The 10,154-nt window shown below is 51.4% G+C and overlaps 1 pseudogene; it reads left to right on the plus strand.

Moving 5' to 3' along the window:
- Positions 1-4,115: 4,115 nt before the first annotated feature.
- LOC114207646 (small ribosomal subunit protein bS21m pseudogene) lies at positions 4,116-4,369 on the plus strand (annotated as a pseudogene).
- Positions 4,370-10,154: the final 5,785 nt, after the last annotated feature.

Here is a 10,154-nt window from a genome sequence, read left to right on the forward strand (position 1 = left end):
GTTCCACTCCACAGCCTTTGTGCTGGGCCCCAGGGCTGCGCTGGGCGGAGGGGCTAGCCCCTGGGGGCATTCTACCCAAGGAGCGTTCCCTCACTTCGTCGTTCCTTTATTCATTCAGCCACCATCTCTGTGTCCCCTCATGGATCTCACATTTCCTAAGATGCAGACTGTTGTGTTTACTCCTGTATCCCCCCCCCAGTCCCTAGGAGCAGAGAGGTGCCACTACACGGAAGTAGAAACAATATTTCCATGAGAGAATATCTGTGAACATAATACACCTACATTCCGTGCCTTCTGTTCGTCTGGCTTTCCCCTTGAGCATTGCGTTCGGATGTCCTTCCCTTGTACTGCATGGAATCCCACGTTGCCACCGACAGCTCATCTGTATGGGGACACATCCAGTTGTCACTTGTCAATCTCTTTCACTGAGCTTCCTTGGACCCCATTAAAGCCCTCCTTCGTCATGATTCCCTTGCCCTTCACTCGGCTTCCATGACATGCCCTCTTCCGGGTGCCTTCAACTTCCTGCCCTTCCTCTTCAGGCCCCTTTATGAGAGCTCCTCTTCTGAGGCCAACTCCTTCAAGGTTGGGTGGGGTTCTCTTCTCTCTTAACATACTCTTTCTCTGGGTGTTCTCACGAGTTCCCTGGGGCCTAAAACACTCGTAAGGATGGCTTTCAAGGGGCCCCTCTATGACTAGGACATGGAGAAGGGAGCCAATCTCAGGTGAAATGAAATTCGTGGTAAAAATCTCCAAACCTACGAGAACTTCACCTTCTTTCTTTTATTTTTGACCGCTAAAACGTATTTTGTCAGAGGAGTAAGAGCACATTAGCATTTACTGGGTATTCTCTCTGTGGCAGCCGCTGTCCAGAGTGCAACCTAATTCACTCCTCACCAGCTCAGAGAGGACTGGAGTGGAGGGTGTTAGATAGCTTCAGCTGTATAACAAACATCCCCAAACTAAGGGACTTAAAACAATCACGACATATTTGGCTCACAGTTCTGTGGGTTGGAGATTTGGACTTCACTCAGCAAGGGGTACTTCTGCTGGCTTGGTGGGGCTCCCTCATGAGTCCTCATGGTGTCTCGCCCCCCAGCGGGCCACCCTGACTTTGTCACATGGCACGGCTGCCTTGTGACCCCAAAAGCAAAAGCTGCAAGGCCTCTTGAGGCCCAGGCTTACAACTGGCACAGTGTCACTTCCACCATATATTTGATTAGCCCAAGCAAGTCCTGGGGCCGGCTGCAACTCAAGGGCAGCTGTAAAGCGTCATGGCCATTTTCCCATCTGCCCCCATGGACAATCTTCGTTTTATGAAGGAGGCTGGTGGGAGCAGAGGGGCTGGCCAGACCGTAGGGCCAGCGCCCCTCCCACCAATCCAGACCTGTGTGCCTCGGAGCGCAGAGAGGCAGGCCTCCCCAAAGAGGCTAATCTGAGGGGTCCCAGGCAGGCCGGTGACAAGCAGGGGCTTGACTCAAGAGGAGGATTAAGGACACTAAATCCATCCCTCAGGCTTGAAGCCTGGCCAAAGCAGCAGGGCAGTGTTCCAAGGGCAAGCCTCTGAGGGAGACAAACTCGGGTACCTCCCCACCAGGCCGCCTGGCTCGAGCTTCACCAGCCTGTCCCGCTGGGACTCTGGGCACCCGGCACGCACAGGCCCCATGCTGGGCCTGGGGATCTGATGGCTGACCACAGTCCTTGCCCACACTGTCAGGACACACAAGTACCGCACACTCACACACTCACGCCCCCCAATAATGTTTTCCCTGTGGTTGTCCTTAGGGCTGGGATGCCTGAGCCCACCTGGGTAGAATGCCCTCCTTCCCCTGTGCTAGGGAGGTGTGAGACCTTGGGCAGGTTACTGTGCTCTCCTGCTGAGCCTCAGTTTCCTCCTCTGTAAAATGGGATTGAAGAGTATGCTTTCCTTACAGAGAGGTGATGGGGATTAGAGAAGGCAAGCGTGTAAAGGACTTCTCTCTGGGCAGGATGAATGTGACATTGTCTAGAGAAGGCAGCCATCCTCAGTTATGGTCTCAGGTCCGCAGTCCCATCTGCAAACACTGGAGACCAAATGTGATAGGGATTACAAGAACAACACAAGAGCCTATACCATGTATTACATATCACCCCAGAGTGTCCGAAGCAGCCGCTCTAGCCAATCCAGTTGAGATTTCTACAGGGAAGCCTATGACTATTAGTGGTACATGGGCTAAATAAAGTTTCTAGATGGCTTTTCAGAGTCTCTAGTTTTGCCACCAAATTTGTTTTTAGATTTATGTTTTTCAAAAAATTGCTAGCTATGGGAAGTATGGATTATTTGGATCATTATAATTATTAGTCATGATTCTCAACCGTGGCTGCATATTAGAGCTGGTTAAAACACAGGTTCTTGGCCTCATGCCAGACAAAAGGAATCAGAAGCACAGGAGGTAGGCCCCAGGGAATGGGCATTTTTTTTTTTTTAAGTAATCTTTATACCCAGTGTGGGGCTCAAACTCACAATCCTAAAATCAAGAGTGCATGCCCCACCAACTGAGCCAGCCAGGTGCCCCAGAATGTTTTTTTTTTTTTAAGATTTATTTATTTATCTTAGGGGGGTGGAGGGGCAGGGGGAGAAAGAATTTTTATTTATTTATTTATTTATTTATTTATTTGACAGAGAGAGACAGCGAGAGAGGGAACACAAGCAGGGGCAGTGGGAGGGGGAGAAGCAGGCTTCCCGCGGAGCGGGGAGCCCGATGCGGGGCTCGATCCCAGGACTTTGGGATCATGACCTGAGCCGAAGGCAGAAGCTTAACGACTGAGCCACCCTGGCGCCCCCAAGGGAGAAAGAATCTTAAGCAGACTCGGTGCTGAGCTCGGAGCCCAACGCGGTGCTCCATCTCACAACCCTGAGATCACAACCTGAGCCGAAACCAAGAGTCAGACGCTCAGCCGACGGCGCCACCCAGGCGCCTCTAGAATGGCTACTTTTTAAAAGCTGCCAAGGTGAGTCTGATGCAGAGCCAGGGATGAACCATATTCTAGAGGTTATAAAATGGCATGGTGGAGGGAGCGGGGGCTTCACCAGTTTAGGAAGATCAGGGAAGACTTCCCTGAGGAGGGGACCAAGCTTGAGCAGAGCAGACAGATGAAGGGGTAGAAGAATGTCTCCAGCACAGGGAATAGCAGGCACGGACTCCCCACGGCAGGCAGACCTTCAGCAGCAAATCACAAATTATGGGAACTGAAAGGTCCCTAAGGCAGCTGGAGCATGTGAGGGGAGGGCCCCAAGGCTGAGCGGCCTCCTCCACTTCCTCTCTGGTGGGGTTCCGAGGGGAGCTTTGAGACCAGGATCTTTCCTGAGGGTGAAATCTGTGCAGACGGACGCTTTATTCCCAGAGAAAAGCAAGCAGCAACTGCTCTTCCCCTCCCAGCCCAAGGAGGGGACAAAGTTAAAATCAGAGTGGGTGCAAGGAGCTGCTCAGACCCACCAACGCAGTGGTTTTCAAATGTTTTTATTTTGTAAGTTATTTTGGTGCCTTTCTGTCAAACAAAATATTTTCCCACTGTCCCAGTAATAGATGGAGCAAAGTGCTGGTAATACTGGGGGTTCTGGAGTCCTGCCCTCTCTGACCTCCCCCAAGTCTCTCCATGTTCCTTTGGGACTCTGTGGGACCCAGTTCAAAACCTCCAGGGAATCAAGGCTCAGAGAGGGGGGACAGCGGGATTGTCCAAGGAGTTCCCGTCATGAGGGCAAGGCTGGGGCAGGATTCCAGCCCCCTGACTCCCTTTCCGGTGCTCTTCTGGCCTGGGTGGAGTTCCCCAAACCTTTGTCCCTTAGATCTCTCTGTACAAGTGTTTCTTTGGCCACAACTCACCTGTTAGGTATGGGCTGAACTGTGTCTCCCCCAAAGGGATATGTTGAAGTCCCAACTCCCAGCACCTGTGAATGTGACTTTATTTGGAAATAGGGTCTGTGCAGATGTAATCAAGTCCAGATGAGGTCATTAGGGTGGCCCTAATCCAATATGACTGGTGTTCTTAAAAAAAGAGGGAATTTAGGTTCTCGGGGGTGGCTGGTTCCCGAGGATGTGGGGTCCTGCAGAGTGAAGATTTAAATCCCCAAGGTCATGGCAAAACATCTGACATTCACAGCCAGGATTGTGATGGTACAGGAGGGGAATGTGGAAGGTGCATCCAGGACCCTAACCAGAATCCTCGCCATGGATGGGCTCACTGAGGACATTATAGTACTGTGTGAAAAGCCATGCCTTCGCCGACAGAGAGAAAGCTATGAAGCCTGCCAGTGGATCTACAACACAGAGATGGCTCTCAAGACCAACTTGATGGGAAAGAATCGGCAGATCCGTGGCAGGGCTGCTGAGGCCTGTGGACAGTATGAAAATTCCTATCCAGCTGTCTCCTTCCTTTCTCCAGCCCCACTTTCTCTTACCTTCTTATAATAAACCAATCACGGATATGCAAGAAGGCCTGAATATAGAGAAGCAACCCCACAACTAGCCATGGACCCTCTCTTTTATTAAGCGAAAGAGAAACTGAGTCACAAAGTAGTCTAAGAGCAGAACGGTGATTGCCAGAGACTGGTTGGGAGTGGGGAATGGGGAATTATTCTTTAATGGGTACAGGGCTCCAGTGGAGGAAGCTGAAAAAGTTCCAGAGACAGATGGTAGTGATACTTGTACAACAATGTGAATGTCATTAACACCATTGAACTGTGCACTTAAATGGTTCAAAGGCAAATTTTATGTATACTTTGCTATCATAGATTTTTAAAATTTTTTTATTTTTTTAATTTTTCTTTTATTTTTTTTGAGAGAGAGAGAGCATTCGTGCACGAGCGGGATGGAGGGGGCAGAGGGCAAGAGAGAATCCCAAGCTGACTCCACGCTCAACGCACAGCACAGAGCCTGATGCGGGGCTCCGTCTCACGACGCTGAGATCATGACCTGAGCCAAAATCAAGAGTTGGATGCTTAGCCGACTGAGCCACGCAGTCTCTCCAACTATAATACATTTTTTTAAGTAAAAAGAAGAAGAAGAAGAAGAAGAAGAAGAAGAAGAAGAAGAAGAAGAAGAAGAAGAAGAAGAAGAAGAAGAAGAAGAGATACAAACCAGCGATTGGTGGAAACCACCAGAAGCTAAGAAAGGACAAGGAAGGATACAATCTATCCAGAGCCTCCGAGGGAGCAGGACCGTGCTGACACCTTTATCTCGGACCTCTGGCCTCCAGAACAGAACAGGTTTCTTAAGACAGCCGTCTGTGGTACTTTGTGAAGGCAGCCCTAGGAAACTGAGACGCCTCCTAAATCATTGCTCGTTTAATTTCTCTCCCTTCTAAAGGACTCATTTTTTAAACAACGTGCATACATTTTGCTAAAAAGTAAATCTCCCAGCACTGCTATAAATGGAAGACCACGATCCTTTCCATAAATAGAAGGCGCCTTAAAAATAAAGACAATGAAAACCAGGCAATGGTGGCTCTGATCTGGGGATGCCTTTGTGGGAAAAGGACAGGAGCAACTGACGAGGGGTGTTGAAGACACACGAGCACCTACCTAGCTGAGACTTCTTGATTTATCAGGGAGAAAAAAGGAGAACTGAAAGGAGAAAACCTGCTTATTACCTGAAAATGTCGCATTCTGAGATGTCTGTAAGGATTAGGACTTCAGGGATGGCCATGTCCCCTCCCTGCCATCTTCCCTTTATGTTTGAGGAAATGGAGCCCAGAAAAGCTCAGTGATTTGCCTAAGGACACACAGCATCGGTGGCCAAGTCTGGATTTGAGCTGCCCTCCTATGCGCTTTTCCAGGAAAAAACTTCTCGTTCCCATCCAGCGACCCCGGGTCATGCCCGGGTGGCCAGGAGCTGAGCACATGGAGGCAGAGCAGGGGCAGGAAACTCTGAAGGCCGAGCACATAGACACAGCCTATGTGTTCTAATCCCATAGAAGTTATAGCCAAGTGAAGGCTCTGAAGGATTATTCTTACTATGCTTCGAGCAACTGGACCTGGGTAAAAATTGGCTTGCACCAAGGGTTATAACCCAAGTGATGGTTATAAAATTTGTCTCTTCTTGCTCCATTGGATCATCTATACTGAAAATCAAGGTCCATGCAGGCAGCTGTCCCACATCCAGACACATATCATTACATGCTAAGCAACTGAGGTCATGGGGCACATCTCCCAAACCAGGTATCTCCTTCACCCTTGTTCTGACCCTGAGTTCATCTGCTTCCTCCTCCCTCTGCTTCTCCCTCTTCTCTTAACTTCCACTGCCTGCTCTGGCCTATGAAAAGGAGCAGGGCTCATAGCTTAGAGTCTGATATGTTTGGATTCAAATCCCAGCTCCACTGTGTGGCCACGAGTCTGTGGCTTATCATCTCTGAGCATCAGTTTCCTCATCTATGAAATGGGTCCCCTCCTCCCAGGTTACTGGGAAGGGTCAACAAGATCATGCTTATGAACCCAGGAGCTCTGAAAATGTTTATTCCCTCCCCCTGCCAGACTGCAAGAGATGAGAGAGGGCTTCTCAGCACTGCTGTGTGTCCTGGGACCAATCACTCACCCTTTCTGAGCCTCCACTTCCCTAGGGAAGTGGCTTCAGAGGGCACCTAGGGCCACTCAGAGCTGGGGGATTCTGGGATTCCAGGAGTGGAGCTGGGGTGGCCTGTGAGCTGGGGCCCACCCTGCCTGGCTCAGATGACCAGTCCCAAGGGCCCAATCAGGCCAGCCTTGGATCAGGCCATAAGTGGGAACAAAACAGTCAGGGAGCTCGCCTCTCTGGCTTTGTTTATTGTCTGGGAGCTGGGAATATTTTGAATTGTTGTGTTTGGGGAGGGAGGGAAAAATAACCAAATATAAGAAGGCAGCCAGTGAGAGGCCCGGGCAGGAATGCAGAGGAATTAGGCCTGCCTGGGTATGTCTGGGAGATGGTGATGCTCCCAGAGGCCCTCGCACTCCCTAGGTCAAGGATTCTCGTCTCTGATGAACCATTCAAATTGCCTGAAGAACTTAACTTTTTAAAAAGCCTCATGCCCAGTTACATTAGGATTTCTAAGGGTGGGACTCAGACAGCAGGGTTTTATAAGCTTTCTGGGTGTAGCCCAGGTTTGAGAGCGGGTGCTGCCCACAGCAGCCCATCAGAAGCCCCTAAAGGGCTTGTGAAACATGATTGCTGGGCCTCCAGCCCAGAGTTCGTGAATCGGGACATCTGCGCCCGGTCTAGGACTGTGCATTTCTCACTGGTTCCCAGGTGCTGCTGCTGCTGGCCTAGGGACCACACTTTGAGAACCTCTCCTCCGTACTCTTAGGACTCAAGATGTTGTCTGTGGACCAGGAGCATCCGCCTAGAGCTAGTCAGAAATTCAGAATCTTGGACCCCACCCCAGACCGTGCAGTGGAATCAGTCTGCATGTGAACAGAATTCCCAGGTGACTCTAAGCACTTTGCAGCTGGAGAAGGGCCAGGTGAGGTCATGTTGGCTAACCTTTCCCACTACAGATGGGGAGACTGAGGCACCCAGAAGTGAAGGCCCCTCGGGGGTTATAGAACCATTCAGGATGCCTCAGGGCTTGGATCCAGGTCTCTCCAGGGTGGAAGGGGAGGGGAGGGAGCGCCTGTGGGTAGAGTTGAATTCACAGTTTTGCAGACCGGCCCCTTTACCCCCCAGCTAAACAAACAGTTAGTTTTGTGGTGTGTGTGTGTGTGTGTGTGTGTGTGTAGGATGGGGTGACCCCTTCTGTGGATGTGTCCAGCAACTATAGATAGCTACAGCACCATCCATTCATTCAGCAGACATTTCCTGGGCACCTACCAGGGGCCAGGCATTGCTCCGGGCCCGGGGAATATGGCCCTGGACCTGGCCGATGCAACCCTGCCCATGTAAAGTGGGCAGCCTCGATGTGGAACCAGATCTAAACAGGCCAACATAGAAATGATCAAGGTATATCCGCACTGTTATCCAACTTAGGATGAAAATAAAACCAGGCCACAGCACCGCACTGAGGCCTAAAGAATGGGAAGGAGCCAGCCCTGGGAAGGGCTGAGGGGAAAGTATTCTGGGTGGTGTGGGTGGGGGCAGCCAAAGCCAAGGCGCAGCAACAGAGGAGCTTAGGTTTGAGGGAAAGCCAGGGAATCCAGTGTGGTAGGAGCGGGAGGAAGGAGAGGAGTATGGGGAGGTCGGGGGGGGGGGGTGGTGGGCAGGCCTCAGAGGCTGTGAGGGGTGTGGGCTTAGAGTCAGTGTGGTGGGGATTGTGGAGTGATTCAAAGCAGGAAGAAGGGAGTGAGTCTGAGGATCTTTCTTCTGATTTTTTACTGAGGTATACACCGCATTGGGTGGAATGCACCTAGCTAAAGGACACAATGCTCAGGATAAAGCCCCTTCTCAGCCCTCAGGAGGGTCTCTGGGGTCCTTCTGGCCAGCCCGTTCTGCCCCCCCACCCACCCCCAGAGGCAAACCGGGCTCCCATGCCCAAGACCAGAGACGCACTTGGCCTGACTGAGCCGTCCACGTGGTCTGTGGTGTTCTTCTCTCACCAGGCCTGGTGTTTTGGAGATCCCTCTATGGTTTTACACATCTCAGGAGTCCTTCATCTGTGTGTCTGTTTTTCCGTTCTCCTGTGGGTGTTACGCAACCAGGACTGTTTCCGTTTTTTGGCTATTATGAATAGTGCTGCCATTCACATTCTTACCCGAGTCTTTGTGTGGACGCTTGTTTTTATTTCTCTTCAGTCAATGCCTAGGCATAGAATTGCCGGCTATAAGTGGATGTTTAACCTTACAAGAAACTGCTGAACTGTGTTCCACGGTGGTGGCGGGGCCATTCCATTCCCCCACCAGCCGGGGAGGAGAGACCCAGGCTGCCTCCGGCTGCTGCGTGGAGAAGGGCCCATGGGTAGGAGAGGAAGTCAGGAAGCCAGGAAGGAGGCCCTTGCAGTCACCAGAAAGGAGACCGCGGGAACTTGGCCTGAGATAGAGCTGTAGCATTGCATCGGTGACTGAATAAACATGCACATGGGACCCCTACCCTGAATGTCTGTGCCCTGCCCTAACACGTCCCTCGGCCCTGGGGACTGATTTGCCTTTTCTGTCAAGGGAGAGGAGGAAGTGAGTCCCTGGAGGCTTGCCACCTACAGGCCACATCTGGCAAGCATTTCCTGGGATCTTCTGTGCTCTAGGCCCCTTGCTAGGTGCTGCTGGGGATACCTGGCTTATGGGTGCTCCCAGTCTGGGGTTCCAAGTGTGGCTGAGGCCCGGGTTGCAGGAGGGCAATGTGCTTTGGGGAAGGGAACAGCATGGAGGAAGGCTGGAAGGTGGGAATGCTCAGAGCACACACATGGAGGAAGGTCAGGGAGCGTTCTGGTTACCCCAGCGTTAGACTGTGTGCCTAGCACCAGGCTCAGGGCTTTGTATGAATCTCCTCCACTTCATTCCCACAACCGCCTAGGACATAGAGACGATGGTTAGCCTAGCTTAACAAATTGGGAAACTGAGGCACAGAGAGACTTTCCATGATTCTATGTCACACAGCCCGTGACAGATGAAACTGGGAGGTGCAAACAGGCAAGGGGAGGATGGGAAAGTGGGAAGCAGATTCCCCAAGGTTCAGATGCTCTGATAAAGCCTCCATGGTACAGGGGTCCAACCATACACATTCAGCAGTGTGGACACATGGGGTGTGCCTAGGAGAAGGTGCCCAGGATGGGCACCACTCGACAGTCCCATCACGGTACCTTTGTCTCTCTCGGGGATGATGTTCTGAGAGGCTGAGCAGATGACCCTCAGCAGGGCTGCGGGGAGGGGCTGCCCTGGGCTGGCCAGATGGCCCAGCGTAGCCGGACCGCCAGCCAGCAAGCATCTCGACAATTCTTGTTGGTTGCCTGATAGATGAGACAAACGATTCTTTGGCAAGGGACTAAAGGTTTTGTCCAAAGTCCTGGATCGATTTTATTTTATTATTGCCAGCGGCTGAAAACAGCATAATCAGGAACCTTCTCAAAATCACATTCACTGCCTCTAAGTTAAGGATGGCGGACTGCAGCCTGAAACTTGGCCACCTTTCCTCACATGCCCTCCATGAGCTCTTCTGGCCATCGATTTTCATGCTCAAAATGGCAGGAGTTAGTCCCAACGGGATTTTAGGCTAGTACGT

The sequence above is a fragment of the Eumetopias jubatus genome, unplaced genomic scaffold (assembly GCF_037043125.1).
Source record: "Eumetopias jubatus isolate StellerSeaLion01/CBP00866 unplaced genomic scaffold, mEumJub1_p1.0 scaffold_1, whole genome shotgun sequence".
NCBI lineage: Eukaryota > Metazoa > Chordata > Mammalia > Carnivora > Otariidae > Eumetopias > Eumetopias jubatus.